At 48.1% G+C, this 27,421-nt stretch overlaps 1 protein-coding gene across 12 annotated transcripts in view; it reads left to right on the forward strand.

Annotated features, from left to right (window-relative positions):
• LOC143279662 (tyrosine-protein phosphatase Lar-like) overlaps positions 1–27,421 on the forward strand; it is a 342,687-nt gene that overhangs the window by 118,580 nt on the left and 196,686 nt on the right. For 9 of the 12 annotated variants that reach the window (XM_076583704.1, XM_076583705.1, XM_076583702.1 and 6 more), the window contains one exon: positions 8,427–8,634. The gene's annotated coding sequence lies outside the window, so the exon portion shown is untranslated. Of the gene's footprint in view, positions 1–5,763; positions 5,854–6,967; positions 7,081–7,328; positions 7,348–8,426; positions 8,635–27,421 lie in introns of those variants that run through there. The other 3 variants (XM_076583709.1, XM_076583708.1, XM_076583710.1) reach the window with 3 other exon arrangements.

Raw genomic sequence — 27,421 nt, forward strand, 5'->3', positions numbered from 1 at the left:
CATTACTCTTCAGTTAGGGGCTCCGGCATAAATCTGAATGAACATTTTGTACCCTCTCTCCCTCCCTCCCTCCCTCCCTCTCTCTCTCTCTCTCTCTCTCTCTCTCTCTCTCTCTCACACACACACACACACACACACACACACGTTCACACCACCCCCTTTTCACTTTTCATACCGTCAGTCTCCCATCCAGCGTCCTCCCCGGTCCCCGTCCACCCCCTACCCCCCATTCTTAGCCACCGCTACCCCCATTCCTGTTGACTAGAAGACCGATGTAGGGGGTGGAGAAGGCGTGAAAAGTGATCCACAGTACTCATTGAAAGGGTGGACAGGGTGGACGAAGGCACTCACCCAACCGTTTGATAGTGTGTTTTGTGGTGGTGGTGGTGGTGATTCTGTCAGTCCTGCCGTGGTGTATTTGATAGTGTGTTTTGTGGTGGTGGTGGTGGTTCTGTCAGTCCTGCCGTGGTGTGTTTGATAGTGTGTTTTGTGGTGGTGGTGGTGGTTCTGTCAGTCCTGCCGTGGTGTGTTTGATAGTGTGTTTTGTGGTGGTGGTGGTGATTCTGTCAGTCCTGCCGTGGTGTATTTGATAGTGTGTTTTGTGGTGGTGGTGGTGATTCTGTCAGTCCTGCCGTGGTGTGTTTGATAGTGTGTTTTGTGGTGGTGGTGGTTCTGTCAGTCCTGCCATGGTGTATTTGATAGTGTGTTTTGTGGTGGTGGTGGTGGTGGTTCTGTCAGTCCTGCCGTGGTGTATTTGATAGTGTGTTTTGTGGTGGTGGTGGTGGTGGTTCTGTCAGTCCTGCCGTGGTGTGTTTGATAGTGTGTTTTGTGGTGGTGGTGGTTCTGTCAGTCCTGCCGTGGTGTGTTTGATAGTGTGTTTTGTGGTGGTGGTGGTGGTTCTGTCAGTCCTGCCGTGGTGTGTTTGATAGTGTGTTTTGTGGTGGTGGTGGTGGTTCTGTCAGTCCTGCCGTGGTGTGTTTGATAGTGTGTTTGTGGTGGTGGTGGTGGTGGTTCTGTCAGTCCTGCCGTGGTGTGTTTGATAGTGTGTTTTGTGGTGGTGGTGGTGGTGGTTCTGTCAGTCCTGCCGTGGTGTATTTGATAGTGTGTTTGTGGTGGTGGTGGTGGTGATTCTGTCAGTCCTGCCGTGGTGTGTTTGATAGTGTGTTTTGTGGTGGTGGTGGTGGTGGTTCTGTCAGTCCTGCCGTGGTGTGTTTGATAGTGTGTTTTGTGGTGGTGGTGGTGGTGGTTCTGTCAGTCCTGCCGTGTTGTATTTGATAGTGTGTTTTGTGGTGGTGGTGGTGGTGGTTCTGTCAGTCCTGCCGTGGTGTGTTTGATAGTGTGTTTTGTGGTGGTGGTGGTGGTGGTTCTGTCAGTCCTGCCGTGGTGTATTTGATAGTGTGTTTGTGGTGGTGGTGGTGGTGATTCTGTCAGTCCTGCCGTGGTGTGTTTGATAGTGTGTTTTGTGGTGGTGGTGGTTCTGTCAGTCCTGCCGTGGTGTGTTTGATAGTGTGTTTTGTGGTGGTGGTGGTGGTGGTGGTGGTTCTGTCAGTCCTGTCGTGGTGTGTTTGATAGTGTGTTTTGTGGTGGTGGTGGTTCTGTCAGTCCTGTCGTGGTGTCTTTGATAGTGTGTTTTGTGGTGGTGGTGGTGGTGGTGGTGGTTCTGTCAGTCCTGCCGTGGTGTGTTTGATAGTGTGTTTTGTGGTGGTGGTGGTGGTTCTGTCAGTCCTGCCGTGGTGTATTTGATAGTGTGTTTTGTGGTGGTGGTGGTGGTTCTGTCAGTCCTGCCGTGTTGTATTTGATAGTGTGTTGGTGGTGGTGGTGGTGGTGGTTCTCAGTCCTGCCGTGGTGTGTTTGATAGTGTGTTTTGTGGTGGTGGTGGTTCTGTCAGTCCTGCCGTGGTGTGTTTGATAGTGTGTTTTGTGGTGGTGGTGGTTCTGTCAGTCCTGCCGTGGTGTGTTTGATAGTGTGTTTTGTGGTGGTGGTGATTCTGTCAGTCCTGCCGTGGTGTATTTGATAGTGTGTTTTGTGGTGGTGGTGGTGGTGGTTCTGTCAGTCCTGCCGTGGTGTGTTTGATAGTGTGTTTTGTGGTGGTGGTGGTGGTGGTTCTGTCAGTCCTGCCGTGGTGTATTTGATAGTGTGTTTGTGGTGGTGGTGGTGGTGGTTCTGTCAGTCCTGCCGTGGTGTGTTTGATAGTGTGTTTTGTGGTGGTGGTGATTCTGTCAGTCCTGCCGTGGTGTATTTGATAGTGTGTTTTGTGGTGGTGGTGGTGATTCTGTCAGTCCTGCCGTGGTGTGTTTGATAGTGTGTTTTGTGGTGGTGGTGGTTCTGTCAGTCCTGCCATGGTGTATTTGATAGTGTGTTTTGTGGTGGTGGTGGTGGTGGTTCTGTCAGTCCTGCCGTGGTGTATTTGATAGTGTGTTTTGTGGTGGTGGTGGTGGTGGTTCTGTCAGTCCTGCCGTGGTGTGTTTGATAGTGTGTTTTGTGGTGGTGGTGGTTCTGTCAGTCCTGCCGTGGTGTGTTTGATAGTGTGTTTTGTGGTGGTGGTGGTGGTTCTGTCAGTCCTGCCGTGGTGTGTTTGATAGTGTGTTTTGTGGTGGTGGTGGTGGTTCTGTCAGTCCTGCCGTGGTGTGTTTGATAGTGTGTTTGTGGTGGTGGTGGTGGTGGTTCTGTCAGTCCTGCCGTGGTGTGTTTGATAGTGTGTTTTGTGGTGGTGGTGGTGGTGGTTCTGTCAGTCCTGCCGTGGTGTATTTGATAGTGTGTTTGTGGTGGTGGTGGTGGTGATTCTGTCAGTCCTGCCGTGGTGTGTTTGATAGTGTGTTTTGTGGTGGTGGTGGTGGTGGTTCTGTCAGTCCTGCCGTGGTGTGTTTGATAGTGTGTTTTGTGGTGGTGGTGGTGGTGGTTCTGTCAGTCCTGCCGTGGTGTATTTGATAGTGTGTTTTGTGGTGGTGGTGGTGGTGGTTCTGTCAGTCCTGCCGTGGTGTGTTTGATAGTGTGTTTTGTGGTGGTGGTGGTGGTGGTTCTGTCAGTCCTGCCGTGGTGTATTTGATAGTGTGTTTGTGGTGGTGGTGGTGGTGATTCTGTCAGTCCTGCCGTGGTGTGTTTGATAGTGTGTTTTGTGGTGGTGGTGGTTCTGTCAGTCCTGCCGTGGTGTGTTTGATAGTGTGTTTTGTGGTGGTGGTGGTGGTGGTGGTGGTTCTGTCAGTCCTGTCGTGGTGTGTTTGATAGTGTGTTTTGTGGTGGTGGTGGTTCTGTCAGTCCTGTCGTGGTGTCTTTGATAGTGTGTTTTGTGGTGGTGGTGGTGGTGGTGGTGGTTCTGTCAGTCCTGCCGTGGTGTGTTTGATAGTGTGTTTTGTGGTGGTGGTGGTGGTTCTGTCAGTCCTGCCGTGGTGTATTTGATAGTGTGTTTTGTGGTGGTGGTGGTGGTTCTGTCAGTCCTGCCGTGTTGTATTTGATAGTGTGTTGGTGGTGGTGGTGGTGGTGGTTCTCAGTCCTGCCGTGGTGTGTTTGATAGTGTGTTTTGTGGTGGTGGTGGTTCTGTCAGTCCTGCCGTGGTGTGTTTGATAGTGTGTTTTGTGGTGGTGGTGATTCTGTCAGTCCTGCCGTGGTGTATTTGATAGTGTGTTTTGTGGTGGTGGTGGTGGTGGTTCTGTCAGTCCTGTCGTGGTGTGTTTGATAGTGTGTTTTGTGGTGGTGGTGGTGGTGGTTCTGTCAGTCCTGCCGTGGTGTATTTGATAGTGTGTTTTGTGGTGGTGGTGGTGGTGGTTCTGTCAGTCCTGCCGTGGTGTGTTTGATAGTGTGTTTTGTGGTGGTGGTGGTGGTGGTTCTGTCAGTCCTGCCGTGGTGTATTTGATAGTGTGTTTGTGGTGGTGGTGGTGGTGATTCTGTCAGTCCTGTCGTGGTGTGTTTGATAGTGTGTTTTGTGGTGGTGGTGGTTCTGTCAGTCCTGCCGTGGTGTCTTTGATAGTGTGTTTTATGGTGGTGGTGGTGGTGGTGGTGGTTCTGTCAGTCCTGTCGTGGTGTGTTTGATAGTGTGTTTTGTGGTGGTGGTGGTTCTGTCAGTCCTGTCGTGGTGTGTTTGATAGTGTGTTTTGTGGTGGTGGTGGTGGTGGTTCTGTCAGTCCTGCCGTGGTGTGTTTGATAGTGTGTTTGTGGTGGTGGTGGTTCTGTCAGTCCTGCCGTGGTGTATTTGATAGTGTGTTTTGTGGTGGTGGTGGTTCTGTCAGTCCTGCCGTGTTGTAGAAAAAGGCAGTGCTGCTTTTTGTGGGGGCCTTTTTCCGCTGACGGGGCGCGATGGGGAATGGGTACCTGCAGCTCAGTTGAGTGAGTGAGTGAGTGAGTGCGTGTGTGTGTGTTGTGTTTGTGAAGTATTATGGTTATGTATGTGTGTAGCAGAGAGACAGAAAGACAGACAGACAGACAGACTGACTGGTGGTGGTTGGGGAGGGGGAGGGGGGCGCGGGGGCAGGAAGGTGTAGGGTGAAGGGAGGGGACAGTGAAGGATGGCTGGAGTCGTAGGACCTGTCTAGCTGCCACTGTGTTGTGTGAGGATGCTTATTGCCTGAGGATTAGTCAGGGCTACTCAGAGAGGAGAGAGCGGGAAGGGGGGTAGGGGAGGGAGACTGTCACGAATGCGAGTTCTTGTCGTTTTTTTAAACATATGGACTGTATATTAATGCGCCGCGACTGTTTTTGCTTTTAAAATATGTGCGCCGGTGTTTGACAGACGTAAGACATTGCCCTCTTTGCTGAGACTTTTCAGTGCATGAACACCTGCTTGGGTGGAGGGGTCGGTAGGTAGGAGACGTTGTGATGTGGTGCAGGGCTCGGGTGGGTGTTGGCTGCTACCAGCTGATAGCCACTGGCTGTTGTTGTGGGGCCGGGCTCAGATAACATGGGTGGAGCTTGCAACGTGCGGACAGACACGCCGGGAGTCGGATGGATAAAAGTGATATCTGGAGATATATATATATCAGTGCCGCTGTGCTGAAGGAAGGGGGGGGGGGGAGCTTTTCAGTACAGCACACTGCCCGTTGTGTGTGTGATACTGGGGGAGGTTGGTGGTGGTGATCATGACAATTGTGAGCACTCCATACCAGGTGTGTGACTGAGCCAGGTGGTGGTATGGAAGAGAGTGGTGAGTGTGTGGGATGGGGTGGACGGGGGGAGACTCTGTGTGTGTGTGTGTGTGTGTTTGCGTGCTGTTATACACGGAATTGCCTGTCTATCTCGAAGGCAAATTAATTCATCCCGCATTAAAAAGATAAATCGACGTGTGCGTGGTGTGTGCGCGCGCGTATTGTGTTATGTGTGTGTGTGTGTGTGTGTGCGCGCGCGCGTGCTGGGTTACATGAACCAGCACGTAGTTGGCTTGGTATGTGAGAAGTGCTCATCAGTGCGCCCGTCACCAGCAATGCCTTCCATAGTTGAGGCAGGACACCTCGCCCGGTGTCCGGTGGGACGACAGGTGAGTCAAGCGAGCGACGAGTGTGGAGCTTGGTGTGCCTGGTGTCACGTGGGGGTGGAGCGGGCGGGGAGAGTGCAGCCAGCCTGTAAGTGCCGCTGACACAGATCGGGAGAAACAGTACACTCCAGTGCGCGCATTCTCGTCGGCGATACGTGCCTTGTGTTGTGTAGACAGACGTCTCGTTTTTTGTTGTGTGAGAAAAGGTGCGTGTGGACGCGTTTGTGTGTTTCCTGGTGACGTCAATGGCTTGAATTTGGGGGGAGGGGGGGGGGGGGGAGGGGTCGTTTTTTTAAAGCTCCCTCAAGGCAGATGGCCACAGGTACTTTGACAGGTGTATCAGTCCGAACGCGGAGTACTGCTGGTGGAGGGAATGCTGTTTCACTTGGCGCGTGCGTATGTGTGTGTATGGGCCTGTGTTAATATCGGGGTCATCTGTAAAGATTTGGGCAATACTTTGTGCCTCAATAACTTACACTCTCAAAAATGTTGGAAAGTGGAGTTTTGAAATGTGAAAGCATCGTTTCAGTAACGATGATGCCCTTATATATCAATATCTATATTAATATTATACTGAAGTAAAAAGGTGATTCCATGTCTGTAGTTCCGTGTGTGTTTTATTGGGAAAAGGTCTGCGAGGAAGGAGTGGAAGGAGGTATAAATTTGTATATTAAGTTTTGTGCACTCTCCCCCCCCCCCCTTCTCTCTCAACCACCCACCCCCACCCCACCCACCTGTCTTTCTCGTCCTCCCTCCCTCCCTCCCTCCCCTCTCGTCAACAGTGCTAAAAGATTGTTATTTATAGCTGATAAAACAAGGCATGGTTTACGACAGTCATGTGGTCTGTCTGGTTGTCCGTCTATCATGATGTCTGTCTCTTTGTTCTGTCTTCCCGTCTCCATCCCCTGTCACCTTTCTCCCCGTCTGTCTTCCTCCTGTGGTTTCCTGACTTGTCAAGTTGTTGTTTGAGGGGTGGGGGCCTGATGGGAACAGGCTGGTGGGAAGGAGAGTGTGGGGCTGTAGGGCTGGGTTAGAAGGAGGGTCAGAAAAAGAGCCATCTATCATCCCAAGAGTGTAATAACGTTGTACCATTATGTAACCCATAAACAGCTGCCACTTGAACATGGCAGTCAGTGGTGAGTCCAGTTTTGTCCTGGCGTGGTGCAGTCACACGACAGTGTGTTCCCTCTTCCCTTCCCCTTCACACTCCCACCTTCCCCCCATCCCCGTTTTATTACTGCCGACAGAAGAACAAAGGGGCCGACAGAGAAGACAGCAGGTCTCAGCTGGCATGCTCTCCATCTCCCTCTCTCTCTGTGTCACACAGCCTACTGTACAGCCTGTTGGGGTCTCACTGCCACTATCTGTCTGACTCACGGCGCTCAGCTGTCATTCCTCCACCTCACCCCCTTCCTCCTCCCCTGACCGGCACACACACTCCCTGCACCCCCTCCCCTCCCCTCCCCCAGCTGGTGGTTGGTGACGTGGGGAAGGCCACAGGTGAGGTGAGGTGAGGTGGCCTGCGGACTGTGGAGCCCCATTGGTCATGTGGGCCAGGGGGACATAGTTTGGTGTCGATTCACTTTGTGGAACTGGTGGGATGATTCAACAACCTGTGTGTGAGTGTGTGTGTGTGTGTGTGTGTGTGTGTAGCATGACTGAGAGAGGGCTACAGAAAGCCAGCCAGACAGTGCTGGGAGAGCTTACTTACTTACCAGTAGCTGGTGAAGTGTTTCCTCCCTTTGCTTTTTGTGTCATGTTGGTGGAAGTGGGTTGGACAGAGTACAGTTGTGGTGTGTGAAGATGTGGTGATTTTGTCTTTTGGTGGTTGAATTTTGGCTTGTCTTGTTGGTTTTATGTGTGAAATTATATACAGTAGGCTGCAGGTGAGACTTTACAATGTGTACAAGATATATATAACACTGTTTTGTTTTGCAGTGTCCTGATTATAGAGGGTTAAGACATAATGACTGGTATGATCAGTTTGGTTTTCTAGCTGAATGGAAGTTAATGTTTGGATGGTAATCCCCTTGTATTTGGGATGGTATTGGTATTTAAAAGAAAAATCTTATGTTAAAAAGGCATGTAGTTAGGCTCTCAGAATTCATTATTGAAATGTAAGGTCAGGTTAAAGAGTGGGGTTGTGAGAAGGTTTGAAAGAATGATTGTTGTTGTCAGGCATGGTTTTGTGTGTGTGCGTGTGTGTGTGTGTGTGTGTGTGTGTGTGTGTGTTCTTTCATTTGTCCTGTGTGATTGTGGTACATGTATGTAATATATATTGTATGTGAATTTTTTCAGGCTTTCTGATTTCATAATCACTGGGGTTTTTTTTTTCTTGTGAAACACCTGTTTGTCATGCAGCTCAACTCATTGTAAAAGACAAAACATATTCAAAACATTGATTGATTGATAATGATCTTTATATCGCACCTATCCTCGGTCAGAGACCAAGCTGTAAGCACTTTACAAACACTGAGTCATTTGCACAACAGGCTGCCTACCTGGGTAGAGCCGACTGACAGCTGCCATTGGGCGCTCATCATTCGTTTCCTGTGTCATTCAGTCAGATGTCGGGCACACACACCTACACACTCAAACTTCCATCTTGTGTGTGTGTGTGTGTGTGCATGCGTGTGTGCTTGTGTGCATGTGCACACGTGTGTGTGTGTATGTGTTTGTGTTGATGCACATGCGCATGTGCCCTTTTGCGTTCCCTGTGTCCCTTTCTTATTTTCCAGTTCCACCCATACCTCTCTCCCTCCCTCTCTTCTTTATGGCATGAAAGGATCAAGTTCCATGATGACACCATAACATTTTGACTGTTCTTACCACCATGTCTCGTCTTACAACAAATTCGTTCTGTCTTACTTGTCCCCATATTTTATACCCCCCTCTACCCTCTCCCCACCCCCTCCTGTGTGTGTGACCCATTTTTTAACCTCTGTGCTGTGTGTGTGTGTTGCAGAGACGTGTCATGTGGCTCCAGTTTCCTGGTGATGGATTAAAGCCGTCATTCCTGTGGATTACCTGTGTGGATTATATGTAGAGACTGTGTGTGTCTTCTTTGTGTTCTCTGTGGATTTACCGGGCGCTGGACACTGGAGTAATATTCCTCTTTCCATGCCAAGTGTACCCTGAGTTGGGGATGATCAGACCAGAGTGTTAGCTGAGTTGTAAGTATCCCCCTTTTCTGGGTCAGTGTCCCTTTGATTCCTTTCTGTTGATTGTGTCTGACATAGAATCTGGAAACAGTGGTTGTCAAGTGTGTGCATGTGTGAGTGCATGCGTGTGTGTGTGTATATGTGTGTGTGTTTGTGTGTGTGTGTGTGTGTGTGTGTGTGTGTGCGTGCGCGCGCACGCGCGTGTGTGTGTGTGCGCGCGCGCGTGTGTGTGTGTGTGTGTGTGTGTGTGTGCATGCTTGTGTGCGTGCATACGAACATGTGTGTGTGTTCATCAGTGTGTGCAGGAATATAATTTGTGTCTGTGTGAAATGAAGCAAATTATGCAGTGAAGTTCTACTTGTTTTCTTTGCTAGTTGTTTTTATTGGGTGTAGTTTGATCATTTAGAGCAGTGTGGAGAACATTGCAAGATAAGTCTTAATTGGGAAATAGCAATAGAAAAAGGAATTTGATGAATGATTTTGTGCTTGATATTGATTATTTTAAATGGTGAGCATTTTTATTTAATGATTGAACACTGTATTAAGACTTTTTTCCCTTAGCATTCAATCATGTACACTATATTAGTATATATATATGACAATATACAGAGTGTCAGATTAGTAGAAATATCTTTAGATATGCCATTTGCTTTTTGTCATCTTGATTGAACATTATAATGTAGTGTGGTTTTTGTTTCATCATAGTTCTGGTGTTTTTATTGATTATATTATGAAAACTAAGCTTATCAAAGTTATCTTAAAATTAAGAGTTCATTGTTTCGCACTATTATTTCAGGAGATAATTACAATCACGTGTTGTATGATACTTGAATACTTTGTGCCCATTTGTTCATAATTTATGAAAATTTTATGCCATCACTTATTCATCCTCACTTTATTTGTACGCAGAGTACTGTTCTAATTCAGAGTACTTGTACTGTCAAACAAAGTCATCTTTGATACAAGAGTAATGCACTTTATGATTAAGTCAGCCGTCATTTGATTCAGTTTACCTTTCAGCGCAGCCTGTGTGTCTGAGACACATTGATACTGAATGACATTTTCCTTTTCAGCACTTAATCATTTTTTCTTGCCACACCTAGTTTCATTTCCAGAGCTGATTTCATTCAGGTTTGGCGTTCCAGAGTCTGGGAAGAAGGGAAGCAACAGTTGCTGACTTTTGGTGCCGGAGCTTGGAGGACAGCAGTTATACCCCTTCTTCCACCTGTTTTTCCATCATTTTCAGCCTGGCTTTTGCATCATTCCTGCTCCTGGTGTGAGACTTGTGAGCTTGGTGGATTGTTAGTGTTGGGCAGTAATCCCCCCAGCCACCTGGCCCCACTGTTGATTAGCAAGGACTGGAGATATGTAGACAGGAATCCAGGGGGATGTTAATGCCACTCACTATGTCATCCTTGACTCTTTTTACTAGTAAGTGAAATATCTATTCCAATCTAAGATGAAGATGTCTGTTTCCATTCATGGCAAAAATGTTTAGAAAACTTCACAGTCATCAAAGACTTTCTTTGAAGGCGTCAGGTTCTCAGTGTGACAAAATGTTCTTCTCCAATACATCAGTACATGTTTACTCTTACTACTTTGCTGAAGTTCGACACTTTCATTGTAGTAAATACTAAATATCTTATAATTTAAGAAAAGGGTAAATGACTATCCAGTTTAACGGACAGTTAAAGCTTTAACCTTAAGTCAGTGTTCATGAGACACAAGGACAAAGAAACAAAGTCAAAAATAAAACAGAACAAGACATTTCAAGATAGCAGACACACACACACACGCACACACAATATTTGCATATATGCATGCATGTGTGTGTGTGCACATGTGTAAGTTTGTGTGTGTGTGTGTGTGTGTGTGATGGGAGGGTTGTGGAAATGAGAGAGGGAATTTTCAGCCTATCAAGAAGCACAGGAATACTATTACTATGGAAAGGGATCCTTTTCTTTTTACATAAAAAAAAAAATCATTAAAAAATTAAACGCTTTATAGAATCTGAAATGTTTTGAAAAGTGGTAAACATGCCCTTATGTTTTTGTTTTTTTAATCAACGTCCCTTCACCTTCCTAGCTGTACACTTGCTGTTGACTCGGGTGATCTTGAACTTGGGTGCAGAGGGGGAGGAGAGAATTTTTCATTGGAAGTGCAGAGTGCAGATTAAAATGTATGTTTTCTAGGTTTCCTTGTTGATGTAGATCTCTGGATGTATGATATTGTACAGTGTCAAGTCATGATCACATCATGCTCATCAAATTAATCAGTTCACCGTGGACTTGAGAACAGTATGTTTTGGGCATAGAATTGTTGTGGAGTTAGGGTGACATTGAAAGGTATGAGGGTGTTGTTTTGAAAGGTATGAGGGTGTTGTTTTGTTAGCTTGGCGCTGAAGTGGAAGGTTTTCCGTTTTGGTTAAGACATTATTTGTATGTTTGTTAGTTTGGACGGCTTTTCTCCCAACTGTCCACGGCTGGCAGTGTGTGCAGTGTGAACAGTATGCAGTGTGTGCAGTGTGAACATTATGCAGTGTGTGCAGTGTGAACAGTATGCAGTGTGTGCAGTGTGAACATTATGCAGTGTGTGCAGTGTGAACAGTATGCAGTGTGTGCAGTGTGAACATTATGCAGTGTGTGCAGTGTGAACATTATGCAGTGTGTGCAGTGTGAACAGTATGCAGTGTGTGCAGTGTGAACATTATGCAGTGTGTGCAGTGTGAACAGTATGTAGTGTGTGCAGTGTGAACATTATGCAGTGTGTGCAGTGTGAACATTATGCAGTGTGTGCAGTGTGAACATTATGCAGTGTGTGCAGTGTGAACATTATGCAGTGTGTGCAGTGTGAACATTATGCAGTGTGTGCAGTGTGAACATTATGCAGTGTGTGCAGTGTGAACATTATGCAGTGTGTGCAGTGTGAACATTATGCAGTGTGTGCAGTGTGAACAGTATGTAGTGTGTGCAGTGTGAACATTATGCAGTGTGTGCAGTGTGAACAGTATGCAGTGTGTGCAGTGTGAACAGTATGTAGTGTGTGCAGTGTGAACATTATGCAGTGTGTGCAGTGTGAACATTATGTAGTGTGTGCAGTGTGAACATTATGTAGTGTGTGCAGTGTGAACATTATGCAGTGTGTGCAGTGTGAACATTATGCAGTGTGTGCAGTGTGAACAGTATGCAGTGTGTGCAGTGTGAACAGTATGCAGTGTGTGCAGTGTGAACAGTATGCAGTGTGTGCAGTGTGAACATTATGCAGTGTGTGCAGTGTGAACAGTATGTAGTGTGTGCAGTGTGAACATTATGCAGTGTGTGCAGTGTGAACATTATGTAGTGTGTGCAGTGTGAACATTATGCAGTGTGTGCAGTGTGAACAGTATGTAGTGTGTGCAGTGTGAACATTATGCAGTGTGTGCAGTGTGAACATTATGCAGTGTGTGCAGTGTGAACAGTATGCAGTGTGTGCAGTGTGAACAGTATGCAGTGTGTGCAGTGTGAACAGTATGCAGTGTGTGCAGTGTGAACATTATGCAGTGTGTGCAGTGTGAACAGTATGTAGTGTGTGCAGTGTGAACATTATGCAGTGTGTGCAGTGTGAACATTATGCAGTGTGTGCAGTGTGAACAGTATGTAGTGTGTGCAGTGTGAACATTATGCAGTGTGTGCAGTGTGAACAGTATGCAGTGTGTGCAGTGTGAACATTATGCAGTGTGAACATTATGCAGTGTGTGCAGTGTGAACAGTATGCAGTGTGTGCAGTGTGAACAGTATGCAGTGTGTGCAGTGTGAACATTATGCAGTGTGTGCAGTGTGAACATTATGCAGTGTGTGCAGTGTGAACATTATGCAGTGTGAACATTATGCAGTGTGTGCAGTGTGAACAGTATGCAGTGTGTGCAGTGTGAACAGTATGCAGTGTGTGCAGTGTGAACATTATGCAGTGTGTGCAGTGTGAACATTATGCAGTGTGTGCAGTGTGAACAGTATGCAGTGTGTGCAGTGTGAACAGTATGCAGTGTGTGCAGTGTGAACAGTATGCAGTGTGTGCAGTGTGAACATTATGCAGTGTGTGCAGTGTGAACAGTATGTAGTGTGTGCAGTGTGAACATTATGCAGTGTGTGCAGTGTGAACAGTATGCAGTGTGTGCAGTGTGAACAGTATGCAGTGTGTGCAGTGTGAACAGTATGTAGTGTGTGCAGTGTGAACATTATGTAGTGTGTGCAGTGTGAACATTATGCAGTGTGTGCAGTGTGAACATTATGTAGTGTGTGCAGTGTGAACATTATGCAGTGTGTGCAGTGTGAACAGTATGTAGTGTGTGCAGTGTGAACAGTATGCAGTGTGTGCAGTGTGAACAGTATGCAGTGTGTGTGCAGTGTGAACAGTATGCAGTGTGTGCAGTGTGAACATTATGCAGTGTGTGCAGTATGAACATTATGCAGTGTGTGCAGTGTGAACAGTATGCAGTGTGTGCAGTGTGAACAGTATGTAGTGTGTGCAGTGTGAACAGTATGCAGTGTGTGCAGTGTGAACAGTATGCAGTGTGTGCAGTGTGAACAGTATGTAGTGTGTGCGGTGTGAACATTATGCAGTGTGTGCAGTGTGAACAGTATGCAGTGTGTGCAGTGTGAACAGTATGCAGTGTGTGCAGTGTGAACAGTATGCAGTGTGTGCAGTGTGAACAGTATGCAGTGTGTGCAGTGTGAACAGTATGCAGTGTGTGCAGTGTGAACATTATGCAGTGTGTGCAGTGTGAACAGTATGTAGTGTGGCAGTGGCCTTGAGGTGATACACCTCACCAAGAAGCCAGTATCACAGGTTCCAATCCCACATGGTTTGGGATTTTTACCCCCCTCATTCTCCTCCACTAGACCTTAAGTCGTAGTCTGGATGTTAATCTTGGATGATATGATTAACAAGGTCCTGTGAGTAAAGAACCCACGGCAACAAAAGGGTTGTCCATTCTAATTATGCAGAAAAATCCACTTTGATTGTTAAACAAATATCCTTCCAGCCAAAAAAAGGGGGGTGTGGGGGGAGGGAGGTGGTGCTGCATTGAGGTGATGCACTGACCCCAGGGAGAAATCTGTTGTGAGAAAAAAGTGACATGGTGCAATACAGTACACCGTCACCAGTGTAGTAAATTGTGTTAAAATATTGTTTGAATCTGTCACAAACATGTGTTACCATGTGGTGACACAGTGCAGTACAGTACACGGTCACCAGTCTAGTAAATTGTGTTAAGATATTGTTTGAATCTGTCACAAACATGTTACCATGTGGTGACACAGTGCAATACAGTACACCGTCACCAGTCTAGTAAATTGTGTTAAAATATTGTTTGAATCTGTCACAAACATGTTACCATGTGGTGACACAGTGCAATACAGTACACCGTCACCAGTCTAGTAAATTGTGTTAAGATATTGTTTGAATCTGTCACAAACATGTTACCATGTGGTGACACAGTGCAATACAGTACACCGTCACCAGTCTAGTAAATTGTGTTAAGATATTGTTTGAATCTGTCACAAACATGTTACCATGTGGTGACACAGTGCAATACAGTACACGGTCACCAGTCTAGTAAATTGTGTTAAGATATTGTTTGAATCTGTCACAAACATGTTACCATGTAGTGACACAGTGCAGTACAGTACACTGTCAGCAGTGTAGTAAATTGTGTTAAGATATTGTTTGAATCTGTCACAAACATGTGTTACCATGTGGTGACACAGTGCAATACAGTACACCGTCACCAGTCTAGTAAATTGTGTTAAAATATTGTTTGAATCTGTCACAAACATGTGTTACCATGTGGTGACACAGTGCAATACAGTACACCGTCACCAGTCTAGTAAATTGTGTTAAGATATTGTTTGAATCTGTCACAAACATGTGTTACCATGTGGTGACACAGTGCAGTACAGTACACCGTCACCAGTCTAGTAAATTGTGTTAAGATATTGTTTGAATCTGTCACAAACATGTTACCATGTAGTGACACAGTGCAATACAGTACACCGTCACCAGTGTAGTAAATTGTGTTAAGATATTGTTTGAATGTCACAAACATGTTACCATGTGGTGACACAGTGCAATACAGTACACCGTCACCAGTGTAGTAAATTGTGTTAAGATATTGTTTGAATGTCACAAACATGTTACCATGTGGTGACACAGTGCAGTACAGTACACCGTCACCAGTGTAGTAAATTGTGTTAAGATATTGTTTGAATCTGTCACAAACATGTGTTACCATGTGGTGACACAGTACAATACAGAACACCATCACCAGTGTAGTAAATTGTGTTAAGATATTGTTTGAATCTGTCACAAACATGTTACCATGTGGTGACACAGTGCAATACAGTACACCGTCACCAGTGTAGTAAATTGTGTTAAGATATTGTTTGAATCTGTCACAAACATGTTACCATGTAGTGGCTGTGAGTGCCTGGTTTCACTGCTAGGTCTGTCCTTACTGGAATACAAGGTTTTAACTTCTTTACTTTAAATGCTAATGTCTTGTCCCCAGTCCTACAGCTTTTGTTGACTCTTTCCACAGTAAATTGTCTGTCATCTGACCCATTAGCAGATAGTTTTGAGTGTCAGACATTCTGTCTCTGAGGGTCCTGGGTTTGTGACTAGCTGACAGGATAGAGATAGATCTTTGAAGTCAACACACTGTATACAATACATGTAGATCTGCTGGTGCCTTAAAATTCCCTGCCATCCATACTGGTGCTTACATAGATACTATAAAGATCACATTTAGCATGCTAAGGTCCTTGTTAGCAAGATTATAAATGGAAATTTATATGAATATGTCTGTATTAATACCAAGTGTACCAAGGTCACTCCCCAAAGGGAGTATTTTGCCCCGATGTGTTGGTTAAATTTTGAATTGAAAGGTACTTTTAGCTGATTGCAAATGTGAATATGATGGAAAAGTTGACAAAACAGTCAGTATAAATCTGTGCTTGTGATCATTAAATAACCATTAGAGAGCACTAAGAAAATATCTGTGGAACTGAGTTTGTCATTATCACAAGAACTGTAAGAAACATTGACTGTCTCGGACATCTAGTTACATTTTCTCTGGGTGTCTTCTTCAGGTTAATTCCCCCTTACCATACTGTGCCATTTCTTTCTCTTTTTTCTTCTTCTTTTTTGTAAACACTTCTTTAACACATCCCTTCCCCATATTTGAGGTTCACCTTCCATTTATCAGTTTCAGTCATTGTCAGCTCTGTGGCAGTATTTGTTGGCCTGTCTGCCAGGCTCCAGTGTCTATAGATCTCTGTGTTAATGAATGTATGCAGCTGCAATTCTTGTGTCGGGGTCCGTGTCTCTACTCTAACACACCCCTCCCTCCCTCTCTCCCTCTCTCTCTCTCTCACTTTCTGTCTCAAGGGTAAATAAGTGAGCAAACTTCAGTGGTTCAAAGTGAAACATTACCAAAGGCAGTATTCCCAGGCTGGTTGTACTGTAGTTGCAGAAGCAGCAGCAGCAGCAGCAGCGGTGGTGGCAGCAGCCAAAGCAGTAGTGACTGCAGAAGCAAGAGCAGTAAAAGTAGCAGCTACAGCAACAGTAACTAGTACTAGTAGTACTTACTTAACAGCAGCAGAAATAAGAGCAGTAGCAGCAGCAGCAGTCGCAGCAACATCAGAACAACTAGAAGCACTCGAAGCAGCAGCAACAGCAGTAGCAGACACATAGCAGCAACAGCAGTACATAGCAGCAACAGCAGTACATAGCAGCAACAGCAGTACATAGCAGGAACACCAGTAGATAGCAGCAACAGCAGTAGATGCAGCAACAGCAGTACATAGCAGCAACAGCAGTACATAGCAGGAACAGCAGTACATAGCAGCTACAGCAGTACATAGCAGCAACAGCAGTACATAGCAGGAACACCAGTAGATAGCAGCAACAGCAGTAGATGCAGCAACAGCAGTACGTAGCAGGAACAGCAGTAGATGCAGCAATAGTAGTACATAGCAGCAACAGCAGTACTTAGCAGCAACAGCAGTCGAATCAGCAGCAACAGCAGTACATAGCAGCAACAACAGTACATAGCAGCAACAACAGTACATAGCAGCAACAGCAGTACATAGCAACAACAGCAGTACATAGCAGCAACAGCAGTACATAGCAACAACAGCAGTACATAGCAGTGGCAGTACATAGGAGCAACAGTAGTAGAACTAGAAGTAGCTACAGCAGTACATAGCAGCAACAGCAGTCGAATCAGCAGCAACAGCAGTACATAGCAGCAACAACAGTACATAGCAGCAACAACAGTACATAGCAACAACAGCAGTACATAGCAGTGGCAGTACATAGGAGCAACAGTAGTAGAACTAGAAGTAGCTACAGCAGTACATAGCAGCAACAGCAGTCGAATCAGCAGCAACAGCAGTACATAGCAGCAACAACAGTACATAGCAGCAACAACAGTACATAGCAACAACAGCAGTACATAGCAGTGGCAGTACATAGGAGCAACAGTAGTAGAACTAGAAGTAGCTACAGCAGTACATAGCAGCAACAGCAGTCGAATCAGCAGCAACAGCAGTACATAGCAGCAACAACAGTACATAGCAGCAACAACAGTACATAGCAGCAACAGCAGTACATAGCAGTGGCAGTACATAGGAGCAACAGTAGTAGAACTAGAAGTAGCTACAGCAGTACATAGCAGCAACAGCAGTACATAGCAACAACAGCAGTACATAGCAGCAACAGCAGTGGCAACAGCAGTACATAGAAGCATCAGCAGTAGAAGCAGCAGCAGCAGTAGAAGTGGCAGCAGACAGGAAGGAGAGGAGTGGAGGTGAAGGCAGGGCAGGCAGAGAGGAAGGAAGAGGAATGGAGGTGAAGGCAGGGCAGGCAGAGAGGAAGGAAGAGGAATGGAGGTGAAGGCAGGGCAGGCAGAGAGGAGTGGAGGTGAAGGCAGGGCAGGCAGAGAGGAAGGAAGAGGAGTGGAGGTGAAGGCAGGGCAGACAGAGAGGAAGGAAGAGGAGTGGAGGTGAAGGCAGGGCAGGCAGAGAGGAAGGAAGAGGAGTGGAGGTGAAGGCAGGGCAGGCAGAGAGGAAGGAAGAGGAATGGAGGTGAAGGCAGGGCAGGCAGAGAGGAGTGGAGGTGAAGGCAGGGCAGGCAGAGAGGAAGGAAGAGGAGTGGAGGTGAAGGCAGGGCAGGCAGAGAGGAGTGGAGGTGAAGGCAGGGCAGACAGAGAGGAAGGAAGAGGAATGGAGGTGAAGGCAGGGCAGACAGAGAGGAGTGGAGGTGAAGGCAGGGCAGGCAGAGAGGAGTGGAGGTGAAGGCAGGGCAGGCAGAGAGGAGTGGAGGTGAAGGCAGGGCAGGCAGAGAGGAGTGGAGGTGAAGGCAGGGCAGACAGAGAGGAAGGAAGAGGAATGGAGGTGAAGGCAGGGCAGGCAGAGAGGAGTGGAGGTGAAGGCAGGGCAGGCAGAGAGGAGTGGAGGTGAAGGCAGGGCAGGCAGAGAGGAAGGAAGAGGAATGGAGGTGAAGGCAGGGCAGACAGAGAGGAGTGGAGGTGAAGGCAGGGCAGACAGAGAGGAAGGAAGAGGAATGGAGGTGAAGGCAGGGCAGGCAGAGAGGAAGGAAGAGGAATGGAGGTGAAGGCAGGGCAGGCAGAGAGGAGTGGAGGTGAAGGCAGGGCAGGCAGAGAGGAAGGAAGAGGAGTGGAGGTGAAGGCAGGGCAGACAGAGAGGAGTGGAGGTGAAGGCAGGGCAGGCAGAGAGGAGTGGAGGTGAAGGCAGGGCAGACAGAGAGGAAGGAAGAGGAGTGGAGGTGAAGGCAGGGCAGACAGAGAGGAAGGAAGAGGAGTGGAGGTGAAGGCAGGGCAGACAGAGAGGAGTGGAGGTGAAGGCAGGGCAGGCAGAGAGGAGTGGAGGTGAAGGCAGGGCAGACAGAGAGGAAGGAAGAGGAGTGGAGGTGAAGGCAGGGCAGGCAGAGAGGAAGGAAGAGGAGTGGAGGTGAAGGCAGGGCAGACAGAGAGGAGTGGAGGTGAAGGCAGGGCAGGCAGAGAGGAGTGGAGGTGAAGGCAGGGCAGACAGAGAGGAAGGAAGAGGAGTGGAGGTGAAGGCAGGGCAGACAGAGAGGAAGGAAGAGGAATGGAGGTGAAGGCAGGGCAGGCAGAGAGGAGTGGAGGTGAAGGCAGGGCAGACAGAGAGGAAGGAAGAGGAGTGGAGGTGAAGGCAGGGCAGACAGAGAGGAAGGAAGAGGAGTGGAGGTGAAGGCAGGGCAGGCAGAGAGGAAGGAAGAGGAGGTGAAGGCAGGGCAGACAGAGAGGAAGGAAGAGGAATGGAGGTGAAGGCAGGGCAGGCAGAGAGGAGTGGAGGTGAAGGCAGGGCAGACAGAGAGGAAGGAAGAGGAGTGGAGGTGAAGGCAGGGCAGGCAGAGAGGAAGGAAGAGGAGTGGAGGTGAAGGCAGGGCAGGCAGAGAGGAGTGGAGGTGAAGGCAGGGCAGGCAGAGAGGAAGGAAGAGGAGTGGAGGTGAAGGCAGGGCAGGCAGAGAGGAGTGGAGGTGAAGGCAGGGCAGACAGAGAGGAAGGAAGAGGAGTGGAGGTGAAGGCAGGGCAGGCAGAGAGGAGTGGAGGTGAAGGCAGGGCAGGCAGAGAGGAATGGAGGTGAAGGCAGGGCAGGCAGAGAGGAAGGAAGAGGAGTGGAGGTGAAGGCAGGGCAGGCAGAGAGGAAGGAAGAGGAGTGGAGGTGAAGGCAGGGCAGGCAGAGAGGAGTGGAGGTGAAGGCAGGGCAGGCAGAGAGGAAGGAAGAGGAATGGAGGTGAAGGCAGGGCAGACAGAGAGGAAGGAAGAGGAATGGAGGTGAAGGCAGGGCAGACAGAGAGGAGTGGAGGTGAAGGCAGGGCAGGCAGAGAGGAAGGAAGAGGAATGGAGGTGAAGGCAGGGCAGGCAGAGAGGAAGGAAGAGGAGTGGAGGTGAAGGCAGGGCAGACAGAGAGGAAGGAAGAGGAATGGAGGTGAAGGCAGGGCAGGCAGAGAGGAGTGGAGGTGAAGGCAGGGCAGGCAGAGAGGAAGGAAGAGGAATGGAGGTGAAGGCAGGGCAGGCAGAGAGGAAGGAAGAGGAATGGAGGTGAAGGCAGGGCAGACAGAGAGGAGTGGAGGTGAAGGCAGGGCAGGCAGAGAGGAATGGAGGTGAAGGCAGGGCAGGCAGAGAGGAAGGAAGAGGAGTGGAGGTGAAGGCAGGGCAGGCAGAGAGGAAGGAAGAGGAGTGGAGGTGAAGGCAGGGCAGGCAGAGAGGAATGGAGGTGAAGGCAGGGCAGGCAGAGAGGAAGGAAGAGGAGTGGAGGTGAAGGCAGGGCAGACAGAGAGGAAGGAAGAGGAATGGAGGTGAAGGCAGGGCAGGCAGAGAGGAGTGGAGGTGAAGGCAGGGCAGGCAGAGAGGAAGGAAGAGGAGTGGAGGTGAAGGCAGGGCAGGCAGAGAGGAAGGAAGAGGAGTGGAGGTGAAGGCAGGGCAGGCAGAGAGGAATGGAGGTGAAGGCAGGGCAGGCAGAGAGGAAGGAAGAGGAGTGGAGGTGAAGGCAGGGCAGGCAGAGAGGAAGGAATGAGGCACCAAGGGAATGGCGGATAGTGACATTACCCTGCACAGTGTCATTGCCTGGCACTCTGATGCCGCACTGATGCCTGCTGTAGTGGCCTCTCTCTCTCTCTCTGTGCCTCGCACACTGGAACCTGTCTTGTGTCCCTCTTGTGGCTTGTCACAGTGTACAATGACCCTGTTACAGATGGGCGCTTTGTTACCTCAGTAATTTGATCATTATTTGAAGATGTTATTTTAAGAGGTGCTTTTTGGTTTTTGTTGTTGTTTTTGCTTGTTTTGTTTTGGTTTTTGATAACATTTGCATTCAATCATAAAAAGTTTTTCAGTAAAAATGGTGGCCAATGGAATCATTGTTTATCACCTGCCAGAAATGGCATTTCATTGACTAGCAGACAGCAGTTTAATGGCGAGCTGTCTTATCACAGATTTGCTGTGAAAAGTTTTGGCTGATAAGAGCAGATAGGCCTGGTTTGCATCAGTTTGACATGGTACACTATATTTAACCAAACTAGGAGTATAATACAAACTGCTCATATTCAGTCAAAGAAAGTTTTTACTTTCAGATAAAATTCTGTATTTGGTAAAGGAATTTGATGTCTGGTAAACCTGGAATAATATTTTTCACAAGATTTCAGGCAATGGTGGTTCAAAATCACAGTGAAAGTAAAATCAGAAACTAATCATTAGTAACAAGTTCCTTTTGGTTTATGTTTGGAGTTAGATGCTGTTGTGGGGTGGTGATTTATTTGAATGATTTCAATCTTCAAGAGAACATTAGTGCATTGTGCATTTCAATGTTCATCATAGGTGTGCACATGTATGTCACGTCCCCACATGCACATGTTTGAATCATCAGTAAATGCCACATTCCCCCACATTGTATGTTGTCTGTACAACTAGTCAGTTCCAGTTCTTCACAACTTAAAGTCCATCAACATTTCAAGGTTCCATCAACAAAACATTTTCCTTTTCCACGCAGTGTGTGTGTGTGTGTGCATGCATTTGCCACCGAGTCAGTTAGTGTGTAAATGTGCAGATCTGAACATAAATGTACACCTTGTTAATTCTCTTTGTACCTTGTGTGTGTGTGTGTGTCTGTGTCTGTGTGCGTGTGTGTGTGGAGTGTGCACGCGTGTGTGCACAATGACAAATTTGCAGCTGTGTACATGTATGTGCAGACCTGTACATATGTACCCTTGTTAGTTCTCTTAGTACTCTATGTGTGTGTGTGTGTGTGTGTGTGTGTGTGTTTTACATGCATACATGAATGAAATGCATGCTTGTGTACATGTTTGTTGTGTCTGTGAGAGGGGGGATGGTGGCACCATGATTTGGTGACCTTGTCAGTGCACACATACTCTGATAATACCCACCTTCTTCCATCAGTTGAGTCACTGCTTTCCAATTTCCAATACTCCAGAGTGTAAGTACATGCATTACAGTTTACAAAATTTGTATTCTTAATTCAGAATGCTACAAAGAAATCTGTAGATTATACCTTCCGAGAACTTTCCAGATTATGCTCACTCTCAGATCATTGCAGAGACAGAAAAATAAAATATTGATTTGAATTAGAAAAAAAGAAAATGTGACAATAAATATAATATATATATAGGGTTTATAGTTTATTGTTCTTCATGTAATATTTGTACACAAACTGTTTTCATTATGCTTGATCCTTATGTTTTTAACTTTTTTTTTTCTTTATGCATAGGTCTGCCTTCGTTTTTTGACTATTGCAGTATTGGTGTATGATATTGCCTTTTTTTTTCTTTTTCTTTTTTTTTTCTTTTTTTTTCTTTTTTTTTTTAAAAAGATGTTGCATTCTTCATGTTGTTTTTTTCTTGTTGTTGTTTTGGTGGTGGTGGTGGTGGTGGTGATGGTGGTAGTTGTTGCATTTCTGTGGTTGGCAGCAAGCAGCAGCAGCAGCAGCATTGGCGATGCCCTAAGAGAGAGGTACCAGAGACAATATTTGCACACAAATAGGCTGCTGGGCTCCGGGCATTGATTTCTTGTCAAGCCTGGGATTGTGAGACTGCCCCCCTTCCCTCCAACCCAACCTCCAGCCACCCCACCCCACCCCCTCATGCCGTGCTGATTCAGTTGGCAGCCTGGCTTTCCCCTCAGTTCTGCCCCTCCTCACATCCACAACCAGTGGCCAGGGAGTCATCTATAGGTCTATAGATCTATACTGTCTCTGTATCCTGCCATAGATAGCTAGGTCACAATCCTTTTTTTTCTTTTTCTTCTTTTTACATTTTTTTTATAATGAGGGGATGGTTTGTTGTTTGTTGTCCATGTTTTGTTTATTATGAATCATTCTGTTGTGAAAATTATCTATTTTTGCATATGATATTAAGATAAATTCCCCCCCAACCCCCTCTCTCTCTCATACATGTATTCTCTCTCATTTGGTCTCTGTCTCACTCATCCCCACCACACCCCTGTTTGTGTCTCTCTATTTCTTTCGCTTGGTCTTTTCTTTCTCTGCTCTTTTTGTGAGTGCTCCCTGTCTCTCTCATTATGTTCTGTCATGCCCATACATGTCATGCCCCTCTCTCTACATGTCATGTCCCTCTCTCTAGATGTCATGCCTCTCTCTCTCTAGATGTCATGCCCCACATGCCCCTCTCTCTAGATGTAATGCCCCATATGCCCCTCTCTCTAGATGTCATGCCCCACATGCCCCTGTCTCTACATGTCATGCCCCACATGCCCTTCTCTCTACGTCATGCCCCACATGCCCCTCTCGCTACATCCCCACATGCCCCTCTCTCTACATGACATGCCCCTCTCTCTAGATGTCATGCCCCACATGCCCCTCTCTCTAGATGTCATGCCCCTCAATCTACATGTCATGCCCCACATGCCCCTCTCTCTACATGTCATGCCCCACATGCCCCTCTCTCTACATGTCATGCCCCTCTCTCTAGATGTCATGCCCCTCAATCTACATGTCATGCCCCACATGACCCTCTCTCTACATGTCATGCCCCACATGCCCTTCTCTCTACATGTCATGCCCCTCTCTCTACATGTCATGCCCCACATGCCCCTCTCTCTAGATGTCATGCCCCTCTCTCTACATGTCATGCCCCACATGCCCCTCTCTCTACATGTCATGCCCCTCTCTCTACATGTCATGCTTCACATGCCCCTCTCTCTACATGTCATGCCCCTCTCTAGATGTCATGCCCCTCTCTCTACATGTCATGCTCCACATGCCCCTCTCTCTACATGTCATGCCCCACATGCCCCTCTCTCTACATGTCATGCCCCTCTCTCTACATGTCATGCCCCACATGCCCCTCTCTCTACATGTCATGCCCCACATGCCCCTCTCTAGATGTCATGCCCCTCTCTCTAGATGTCATCCCCCTCTCTCTACATGTCATGCTCCACATGCCCCTCTCTCTACATGTCATGCCCCACATGCCCCTCTCGCTACATGTTATGCCCCACATGCCCCTCTCTCTGCATGTCATGCCCCACATGCCCCTCTCTAGATGTCATGCCCCACATGCCCCTCTCTCTACATGTCATGCCCCTATCTCTACATGTCATGCCTCACATGCCCCTCTCTCTACATGTCTTGCCCCACGTGCCCCTCTCGCTACATGTCATGCCCCACATGCCCCTCTCTCTACATGTCATGCCCATATCTCTACATGTCATGCCTCACATGCCCCTCTCTCTACATGTCTTGCCCCACGTGCCCCTCTCTCTACATGTCATGCCCCACGTGCCCCTCTCTCTACATCCCCACATGCCCCTCTCTCTACATGTCATGCCCCACATGCCCCTCTCTCTACATGTCATGCCCCACTTGCCCCTCTCGCTACATGTCATGCCCCACATGCCCATCTCTCTACATGTCATGCCCCACATGCCCCTCTCTCTACATGTCATGCCCCACATGCCCCTCTCTCTACATGTCATGCCCCACGTGCCCCTCTCTCTACATCCCCACATGCCCCTCTCTCTACATGTCATGCCCCACATGCCCCTCTCTCTACATGTCATGCCCCACATGCCCCTCTCTCTACATGTCATGCCCCACATGCCCCTCTCTCTACATGTCATGCCCCACATGCCCATCTCTCTACATGTCATGCCCCTCTCTCTACATGTCATGCCCCACATGCCCCTCTCGCTACATGTCATGCCCCACATGCCCCTCTCTCTACATGTCATGCCCACATGCCCCTCTCTCTACATGTCATGCCTCACATGCCCCTCTCTCTACATGTCATGCCCCACATGCCCCTCTCGCTACATGTTATGCCCCACATGCCCCTCTCTCTACATGTCATGCCCCACATGCCCCTCTCGCTACATGTCATGCCCCACATGCCCATCTCTCTACATGTCATGCCCCACATGCCCCTCTCTCTACATGTCATGCCCCACATGCCCCTCTCTCTACATGTCATGCCCCACGTGCCCCTCTCTCTACATCCCCACATGCCCCTCTCTCTACATGTCATGCCCCACATGCCCCTCTCTCTACATGTCATGCCCCACATGCCCCTCTCTCTACATGTCATGCCCCACATGCCCTTCTCTCTACATGTCATGCCCCTCTCTCTACGTCATGCCCCACATGCCCCTCTCTCTAGATGTCATGCCCCTCTCTCTACATGTCATGCCCCACATGACCCTCTCTCTACATGTCATGCCCCACATGCCCCCTCTCTCTACATGTCATGCCCCTCTCTCTACATGTCATGCTTCACATGCCCCTCTCTCTACATGTCATGCCCCTCTCTAGATGTCATGCCCCTCTCTCTACATGTCATGCCCCACATGCCCCTCTCTCTACATGTCATGCCCCTCTCTCTACATGTCATGCCCCACATGCCCCTCTCTCTACATGTCATGCCCCACATGCCCCTCTCTAGATGTCATGCCCCTCTCTCTAGATGTCATGCCCCTCTCTCTACATGTCATGCTCCACATGCCCCTCTCTCTACATGTCATGCCCCACATGCCCCTCTCGCTACATGTTATGCCCCACATGCCCCTCTCTCTGCATGTTATGCCCCACATGCCCCTCTCTCTGCATGTCATGCCCCACATGCCCCTCTCTAGATGTCATGCCCCACATGCCCCTCTCTCTACATGTCATGCCCCTATCTCTACATGTCATGCCTCACATGCCCCTCTCTCTACATGTCTTGCCCCACGTGCCCCTCTCGCTACATGTCATGCCCCACATGCCCCTCTCTCTACATGTCATGCCCATATCTCTACATGTCATGCCTCACATGCCCCTCTCTCTACATGTCTTGCCCCACGTGCCCCTCTCTCTACATGTCATGCCCCACGTGCCCCTCTCTCTACATCCCCACATGCCCCTCTCTCTACATGTCATGCCCCACATGCCCCTCTCTCTACATGTCATGCCCCACTTGCCCCTCTCGCTACATGTCATGCCCCACATGCCCATCTCTCTACATGTCATGCCCCACATGCCCCTCTCTCTACATGTCATGCCCCACATGCCCCTCTCTCTACATGTCATGCCCCACGTGCCCCTCTCTCTACATCCCCACATGCCCCTCTCTCTACATGTCATGCCCCACATGCCCCTCTCTCTACATGTCATGCCCCACATGCCCCTCTCTCTACATGTCATGCCCCACATGCCCCTCTCTCTACATGTCATGCCCCACATGCCCATCTCTCTACATGTCATGCCCCACGTGCCCTCTCTCTACATCCCCACATGCCCCTCTCTCTACATGTCATGCCCCACATGCCCTCTCTCGCTACATGTCATGCCCCACATGCCCCTCTCTCTACATGTCATGCCCCACATGCCCCTCTCTACATGTCATGCCCCACATGCCCCTCTCTCTACATGTCATGCCCCACATGCCCCTCTCGCTACATGTTATGCCCCACATGCCCCTCTCTCTACATGTCATGCCCCACATGCCCCTCTCTCTACATGTCATGCCCCACATGCCCCTGTCTCTCACCTCTCTTTCACTTGAACTCTCACCTCTCTTCTCCCCCCCCCGCCCCCTTTCTCATCTCTTTCACCTCTCTTTCCTCTCTCTCTCACCTTTCTTTTCTCTCTCTCTCTCTCTCTCTCTCTCTCTCTCTCTCTCTCTCCCTCCCTCCCTCCCTCCCTCCATAATTCCATGTTTATTTTCTCCTTTTTTTTTTTTTATATATTCTTTTATTGTTCTACACATTGGACTGCAATGCAGGTATATTTTTGTTTGACTGTGTTTATTGATGCTCACAGTGTTGTGATGTATTGTTTGTAAAATAATGTTCACATTCCCCTTCATCAGGGGCCTAGGTCTATACATGAATAAACCATCTTGAATCTTGAATCTCTCTCCTGCTTTCACTTCTGTCACTCACCTCTCTCTCTTTCTGTCACTCACCTCTCTCTCTTTCTGTCACTCACCTCTCTCGTTCTGTCACTTCTGTCACTCACCTCTCTCTTTCTGTCACTCACCTCTTTCTGTCACTTCTGTCACTCACCTCTCTCGTTCTGTCACTTCTGTCACTCACCTCTCTCTTTCTGTCACTCACCTCTCTCTTTCTGTCACTCACCTCTCTCTTTCTGTCACTTCTGTCACTCACCTCTCTCTTTCTGTCACTCACCTCTCTCGTTCTGTCACTTCTGTCACTCACCTCTCTCTTTCTGTCACTCACCTCTCTCGTTCTGTCACTTCTGTCACTCACCTCTCTCTTTCTGTCACTCACCTCTCTCGTTCTGTCACTTCTGTCACTCACCTCTCTCTTTCTGTCACTTCTGTCACTCACCTCTCTCTTTCTGTCACTTCTGTCACTCACCTCTCTCGTTCTGTCACTTCTGTCACTCACCTCTCTCTTTCTGTCACTCACCTCTCTCTTTCTGTCACTCACCTCTCTCTTTCTGTCACTTCTGTCACTCACCTCTCTCTTTCTGTCACTTCTGTCACTCACCTCTCTCTTTCTGTCACTCTTTCTGTCACTTCTGTCACTCACCTCTCTCTTTCTGTCACTCACCTCTCTCTTTCTGTCACTTCTGTCACTCACCTCTCTCTTTCTGTCACTTCTGTCACTCACCTCTCTCTTTCTGTCACTCTTTCTGTCACTTCTGTCACTCACCTCTCTCTTTCTGTCACTTCTGTCACTCACCTCTCTCTTTCTGTCACTCACCTCTCTCTTTCTGTCACTCACCTCTCTCTTTCTGTCACTTCTGTC

This window comes from Babylonia areolata, chromosome 3 (genome assembly GCF_041734735.1).
Source record: "Babylonia areolata isolate BAREFJ2019XMU chromosome 3, ASM4173473v1, whole genome shotgun sequence".
Lineage (NCBI taxonomy): Eukaryota > Metazoa > Mollusca > Gastropoda > Neogastropoda > Buccinidae > Babylonia > Babylonia areolata.